We start from the raw sequence: 7186 nt of genomic DNA on the forward strand, positions 1-7186 counted from the left end.
GGGGCGGAGAGGTCGGGAAAAAGATTGCAGGTCAAGAAGGCGGTGCTTAGGCTGAGGGTTGGGACTGAGAAAAGGTGGAGGGAGGGGAAATTAGGAAATCAACACGGACGTATATTATAAACCGACTGACTCCCACAGCTCCTAGATTACACCTCTTCCCACCCTGCCCCCTTTAAAAAAGGCCATCCCATATTCCCAATTCCTTCGCCTTCGCTGCATCTGCTCCCAGGAGCACCAACTCCAATACCGAACAACCCAGATGGCCTCCTTCTTCAAAGACCGCAATTTCCCCTCAGACGTGGTTGACGATGCTCTCCACCTCATCTCCTCCACTTCCAGCTCCTCTGCCCTTGAACCCCGCCCCTCCAATCGCCACCAGGACAGAACCCAACTAGTCCTCACCTACCACCCCACCAACCTCCAGATACATCAGATCATCCTTCGTCATTTCCGCCACTTCCAAACGGACCCCACCACCAAGGATATATTTCCCTTCCTATACTATCAGCGTTCCGGAAAGACCACTCCCTCTGCGACTCCCTTGTCAGATCCACATCCCCCACCATCCCAACCTCCACTCCCAGCACCTTCCCCTGCAACCACAAAAAATACAAAACTTGCGCCCACACCTCCCCACTCACTTCCCTCCAAGGCCTCAAGTGATCCTTCTTATCCATCAGAAATTCACCTGCACCTCCACACACATCATTTACTGAATCCACTGGACTCGATGTGGCCTGCTATGCATTGGGGAGACAGGCCGCCTACTTGCGGAACGTTTCAGAGAAGACCTCTGGGACATCCGCACCAACCAACCCAACCGCCCCGTGGCTGAACACTTTAATTCACCCTCCCACTCCACCAAGGACATGCAGGTCCTTGGCCTCCTCCATCGCCAGACCATGGCAACACGACGCCTGGAGAAAGAGCGACTCATCTTCCGCCTAGGAACCCTCCAACCACAAGGGATGAATACAGATTTCTCCAGCTTCCTAATTTCCCCTCCCTCCACCTTTTCTCAGTCCCAACCCTCAGCCTAAGCACCGCCTTCTTGACCTGCAATCTTCTTCCCGACCTCTCCGACCCCACCCTCTCTCGGCCTATCACCCTCACCTTAACCTCCTTCCACCTATCGCATTCCCAACGCCCCGCCCCCAAGTCCCTCCTCCCTACCTTTTATCTTAGCCTGCTTGGCATACCCTCCTCATTCCTGAAGAAGGGCTTATGCCCGAAATGTCGATTCTCCTTTGATGCTGCCTGACCTGCTGCGCTTTTCCAGCAACACATTTTTAAGCTCTGATCCCCAGCATTATTACAAATTGACAGAATCTGAACATGAAAGACTGTGCTGGACAGAAAAGGGAAAGGAAGGGTTATATGAGTTGAAGCGTAGTTTACTACAAGCTCCGGTGTTGGCCCTTCCCTCCCTAGATAAACCATTCCACCTTTTTGTGACAGTAAATGATGGAGCAGCCTTAGGAGTGTTAACCCAGAAAGGAGGGGGGAAGAGACAGCCCATAGCTTTCCTGTCTCGAGAGGATGGCCTGAATGTATACAGGCAGTAGCAGCCACTGCCATACTGGTACAGGAAAGCTGTAAACTTACTTTTCGAGGGCCGCTAATCGTTAGTACCCCCCATCAAGTTAGAATTGTGTTAAACCAAAAGGCAGGGAGATGGTTGACATATTCATGAATCCTAAAATACGAAACCATCCTGATGGAGAGAGATGACCTTGTGTTAGCAACAGACACCTGTCTAAATCCAGCTACCTTCCTATGGAAGGGAAAACCTGTGGACAAACGAGAATTAGAACATGACTGTCTGGATATCATAGAGTATCAAACCAAAGTTAGACAGGACCTAAAGGATATCCCCTTACATGGCGGGGTCAGACTGTTTATAGAGGGATCATCAAAAGTAGTACAAGGAAAAAGACACAATGAATATGGAGTGGTGGAAAGTATAGATTCAGACCACGGTATCCATTTTACTTCTAAGATCCCACAAGAAGTAATGGCGGGATTAGAAATCCCTTGGGAATTCCACACTCCTTGATACCTGCCTTCCTCTGGACGGGTGGAACAAATGAATCAAACCTTAAAGAAGCAATTGTCTAAGCTAGTCCTACAGACTCGATTACCATGGACAAAATGTTTACCTATCTCGTTGCTACGCATTAGGACTGCGCCTAGACGTGATATAGGCCTCTCTCCTTATAAGATGATGTTTGGATTACCTTTCTCGGGTGGAAGAGGGGAATTACCAACTGTAGAGTTCAATTATAAGTTTTTAAAGAACTATATTGTGGCGCTTGGCTCTTCTTTGTCTGTTCTTAGGAAGAAGGGTCTGTTGACCCAGACACCTCCACTTGAGTTCGCCGTACATTGAATACAGCCGGGTGATTGGGTCCTGATCAAAACTTGGAAAGATACCAAACTGCACCCAAGCTGGTAATGCAGACGGCTCCTAACCGTCCTGACTACTGAGACAGCCATCCGAACTGCTGAAAAAATGGTGGAGTCATCACACTCGTGTTAAGAGCCCGGTGGACGCTCCTTCCCCTTTGGCAGAGTGGCAAGCTAATCCTACGGACAACCCTCTGAAAATCAAGCTGATCAAGAAGAATGGACTGAGATAAGAGACTATTGATATTGATTAAAAAACTGTATTCCAATACAATTGTAAGTGTTGCATGGACTCACTCCTCCCTGGTAGTTAAAGTATTAGGGAATAGACAGATAGGGGTTGTGAGCTAAAATGAGTGGTCAGCTTTATATTGTCACGATAATATTGGCGTTAGCTGCCAAGGGGGGGGGGCGGCGGGAAAAAATCATTTTACCGCTTTATGCCAGAATTATGCTAAATTAAAGGGACATGTCGACTGTTGGGTATGTGCAGAGTTCCCACACCATGGGGAATCCGGAATTCCTCTCACGGTAATACCCTTACCAAAGAAGAAGTGTACGATGCACAACAATTTGACTCAGGCTCAATGATACAAAATGGGAATTTGAGAGGGGTAATTATAACTTTGAGGGATGGTTCCCTCGACTAGCCCCGAAAACTCCGGGTGCTATTGATGGCCTTAAAGTCTCCCCACTGAAAGGAGCAGTAAATATCACTTGTTTCTGTATTCAGAATGATACCGCACCCTTCCGATTAGAAAATCATCTTGTGTCTATACCAGCCAAGTCATTGCCACAACCATTCCCCGAATATTAAACGGAACATATTGGGAATGAGGCCTGGACACCTATCTATTTATTCCGGGGGAAAAATACATTCACGTGACTGAATGTACAGGAATGCATGCATGTTATGATGTTGATAAAACACTGTCTCAAAGCCAGAAAGGCTGGAGTGGCTGCTGCTACCTCGCGTATATAATTCCCCACTTGAGGCTGTTAAAAGGAGCCCCAAAAATACCTCAGAATAAATAGGAAAGAAGGCGGGAAACCCGGGAAGTAACCAATGGGATCGGCTCCTCTGGGCTTTGATACCTTTGTACCAACAATACTGCTGATGCGTTAACCGAACCCCAATCACAAGTAGCAGCCATAACGACTGAAATGGTTGCCACCAGACTAACGACCCTTCAGAACAGGATGGCTCTGGATTATATTCGAGCAGAGAAGGGTGGTACCTGTGCAGTAATTGGAGAGGAATGTTGTACGTACATACCTGAAATCTCCTCTAACATTACTTATATCTCCAAACATGTGCGAGACAAAATCGCCAAGATAAGGCAGGCTGGTAATTGGTACCAGAACGAAAAATGATGGGAATGGGGCAATTGGGGATTGACGGGTTGGGGAAGGTGGTTAGTCAATCTCGCTATCTATGGAATATTGATATTATTGGGTCTGGTAGTAGGGTGCAGTGTCCTAAAATGGGTAATGAGCCGACTGATGACATCCCTTGGGGAAAGAACTCAAATAAATCATCAGATGCTTGTACAATCAGCAGGTGATATGCAACAAAGAGAAAGCCAAAGAATGCTTCTAGAGTTCAAGGGACGAACAACACAAATGTAAAATGTAAGATTGTGAACCTCATCGCCCAAAAGGCGTACGAGGGCAGACCGTGAGAAATGAATTAAAGGAGACTGAATAAGCCCAGAAACAACAGATATTAAAAAAGAAAAGGGGAAATTGTGGGAAGTGAGAAATTTAGTTTCTGCAGGCGATATAGAAATGTAGTTGCTGTGGCTGGTAATGGAATGTAGTTTCTATAGATGGGGGGTGTTGCGAGGGTGAGCGGAATTCGTACAACATGTAGCATACTTAAGGCTAAGACTTTAATAAATATAGAGGGTCTTTTAAAGAAGTAATTTTAAAGAAATAGTTTGAAGCTAGGAAATAACTATGGAGTGTTGTAGCTGACAACAAAAGAAGCAGTAGGGGTATTTCACTTATCGTATGATAAGGAAACTGGAGAAAAGTAACAAGGAACAGAGAATGCAGACGTACAAGGACAGCCGGATAGCCAGATAAGAAAAACTGAAGAAAAACAAGTGAGGTAACCGACTTATGACAGGATGAAGTTAGAAAAGGGAGTCGTGATTCAGAAACTTGCAAACTGAACAAAGAAAGTACACATGTTCTGTGACGGACGCATTTCTGCTGGACTGCAGAGGCGTCCGGTACTTGTAAGACAGTAATAAATTGTTCTTGTTTCCAAGGCTTTGTCTCATGCTGATTTATGAGTGAGTTCTGTTTCTCACATTCTCTCCCTCCCTCTCTCTCTCCCTCCCTCTCTCTCTACCACCCTCTCTCTCCCCTCTATCTCTCTCCCCCCTCTCTTTCTCACCCCTGTCTCTCTCCCCTCTCTCTCACCACGCATTCTCACCCTGCGCTCTCACCCCGCCCTCTCTCCCTCCATCTCTCACCCTCTCTCTCACCCTCCCCTCTCTCGCCCTCCCCTCTCTCGTGCTCCCCTCTCTCTCGCCCTCCCTCTCTCCCGCCCTCCCCTCTCTGCCGCCCTCCCTCTCTCGCCGTCTTCTCTCTCTCTCTCGCAGCCCTGTCTCTCTCTCGCCGCCCTCACTCTCTCTTGCCGCCCTCTCTCTCTCACCACCCTCTCTCTCTCGCCACCCTCACTATCGTTCCTCCTCTCTCTATCGTCCCTTCTCTCTCTGTTACTCTCTCGCACCCCACTCTTTATCTCTTGCTCCCTCACCCTCTCTTGCCCCCTCCCTCACTCACCACCTATTCTCTCTCTCTCTGTCCTCTCTCTCTTTCTGTCACTCTCTCCTCCCGATCTCTCTTGCCCCCTTCCTCTCTCTCTCTCTCCTCTCTCTCTCGAGGTCTTGCCCCCTTTCTCACTCTCACTTGCTCTGTCTCTGTCTCTCTCTCTCCGTCTCTTTCTCTCTCTTGCCCCCTCCCTCGCCCCTCTCTCAGTCTCACTCTTTCTCTTGCCCACTCTCTCCCGACCCTCCCTCTCATTATCTCCTCCCACGTCTTTCTCTCTCTCTCCCTTACCCTATCTGTCTCTTGTTCCCCTCTCTGCCCACTTCCGTCCATTTCTCTTTGGCTCAATCTCTCTTCTTCCCTCCCTCTCTGACACACTCTGTCTCGCTGGTCCTTCCCTCTCTCTCTCTGAACGATAGACTGGGTGTGTGTGTGTTGGTGGTGAAGCTGCGTGTGGGATGGTGGGGCTGGGATGTGGGAGATGGGAGGAATGGGAAAATGGAGTAGAGACAGAATTACGGGCGGAGACAGAGCCGGCAGGAGAGTAAGTGAGGGGGAGAGGGAAAAGTGAAGAAAGTGGGGTTGAGGGTGTGTGTTAAAGAGAAAGGGGGACGAGGGAGATGTGGTGAGAAGGAGAGAGTGTGCAGAGATAGAGAGGGAGAACAATAAGGAGAAAGGGTGGGGGGAGGAAATGGGGAGGCCAGGATGGAGTGGTGGGGATAGAGGGAGTTGAACCCAGCTCCTGAGCTCAGGGTGCAGTGCCCTCCCCTTCCCTGAGGACCAAGACGTGGGGCTGAGATTGTCTCTCCCCAGCTCAGCTTCTCCAACACAAAAACACACAACAATGTCGATCACTCTGCTGCTCGGCACGCTTTAATCAACATTCTTCCCTTCCCTGAGGACCAGGACTTGGGGCTGAGTCTGTCTCTCCCAGCTCAGCTTCTCCAACACAAAGACACAAACAACATCGGTCACTCTGCTGCTCGGCACGCTTTAATCAACATTTTTCTTGTTTACAAATGGAAGTGATGGATACAGTCAGTGGGATGGTGTCTTTTCTCACTAGTCCATGAGTTGTGAGAAACATTGAAATGCGCCCCTGTGGGATAAGGATGGACAAACCAGCGCTACCCTCAGTCTGTTACCATAGCGACAGGCTGCTCCATCACGGAAACACTGAACTGAAATGAGAAAATCCTGGATGGATTGATTAATGAGGAAATTTGATTGATGGATGGATCTGGGTGAAGGGACATTTCATCACATTCTTCAGCTGCTGCCTGAACTTAGTCTGGGTCACGGCATAAATCGCGGTGTTTGTGCAGCAACTGAGGAGCTGCAGCATGAAGCCCATATCCCGAACAAAGTAATCGAGATACACAGATCGATACCTGTGAGAGGTAATTTCGGTTTAAACTTTAAGATGTGCCTGGACCACGGACTGGTCTATAATAAAAGACAAAACTTTTGTTTCTTTTCTAGAACATTTTATATACTCAAAAGTAGAATAGTTTAAATTGTGCAGAATGCTGACAATTTGTGAGCAGAGTAAAACAAACAAGCCCTTGATTGATAAACCATTGACACAGGAGGGAAGGATGAGTCCTTGACTAATAAGACTCCAGGATGGGGGAACGACTTTGACTGATAAGACTACAGGGTGAGAAAAACAACAAACTTTGGAGACTCTGGAGCCTTTTGTTGCAGACTTTGTGATAAAAATAATGATGTTTTTAAGAATGTGAACCTCATGGCTTGTTGGAGCCAAGGAGAGGAGGGACTTGTGCTGTATATAATGGGAGACTTTGTAAGCCTCAGCGCGCCTTTTCTTTAAGGGTGCCCGACTCTGCAGACTTGACTTGTTAATAAAACTTTGTTTTCCTGAATTTGTCTGGAGCGATTATTGAGAAGCGATTTTCGTTTCTAACAACATGAGAGACATACGGGAATATTGGATAAAAGGAATCAGACACGCAGCCCCGAAGGGGCACAATTTTAC

Source organism: Chiloscyllium plagiosum, chromosome 48 (assembly GCF_004010195.1).
Source record: "Chiloscyllium plagiosum isolate BGI_BamShark_2017 chromosome 48, ASM401019v2, whole genome shotgun sequence".
NCBI classification, from domain to species: domain Eukaryota; kingdom Metazoa; phylum Chordata; class Chondrichthyes; order Orectolobiformes; family Hemiscylliidae; genus Chiloscyllium; species Chiloscyllium plagiosum.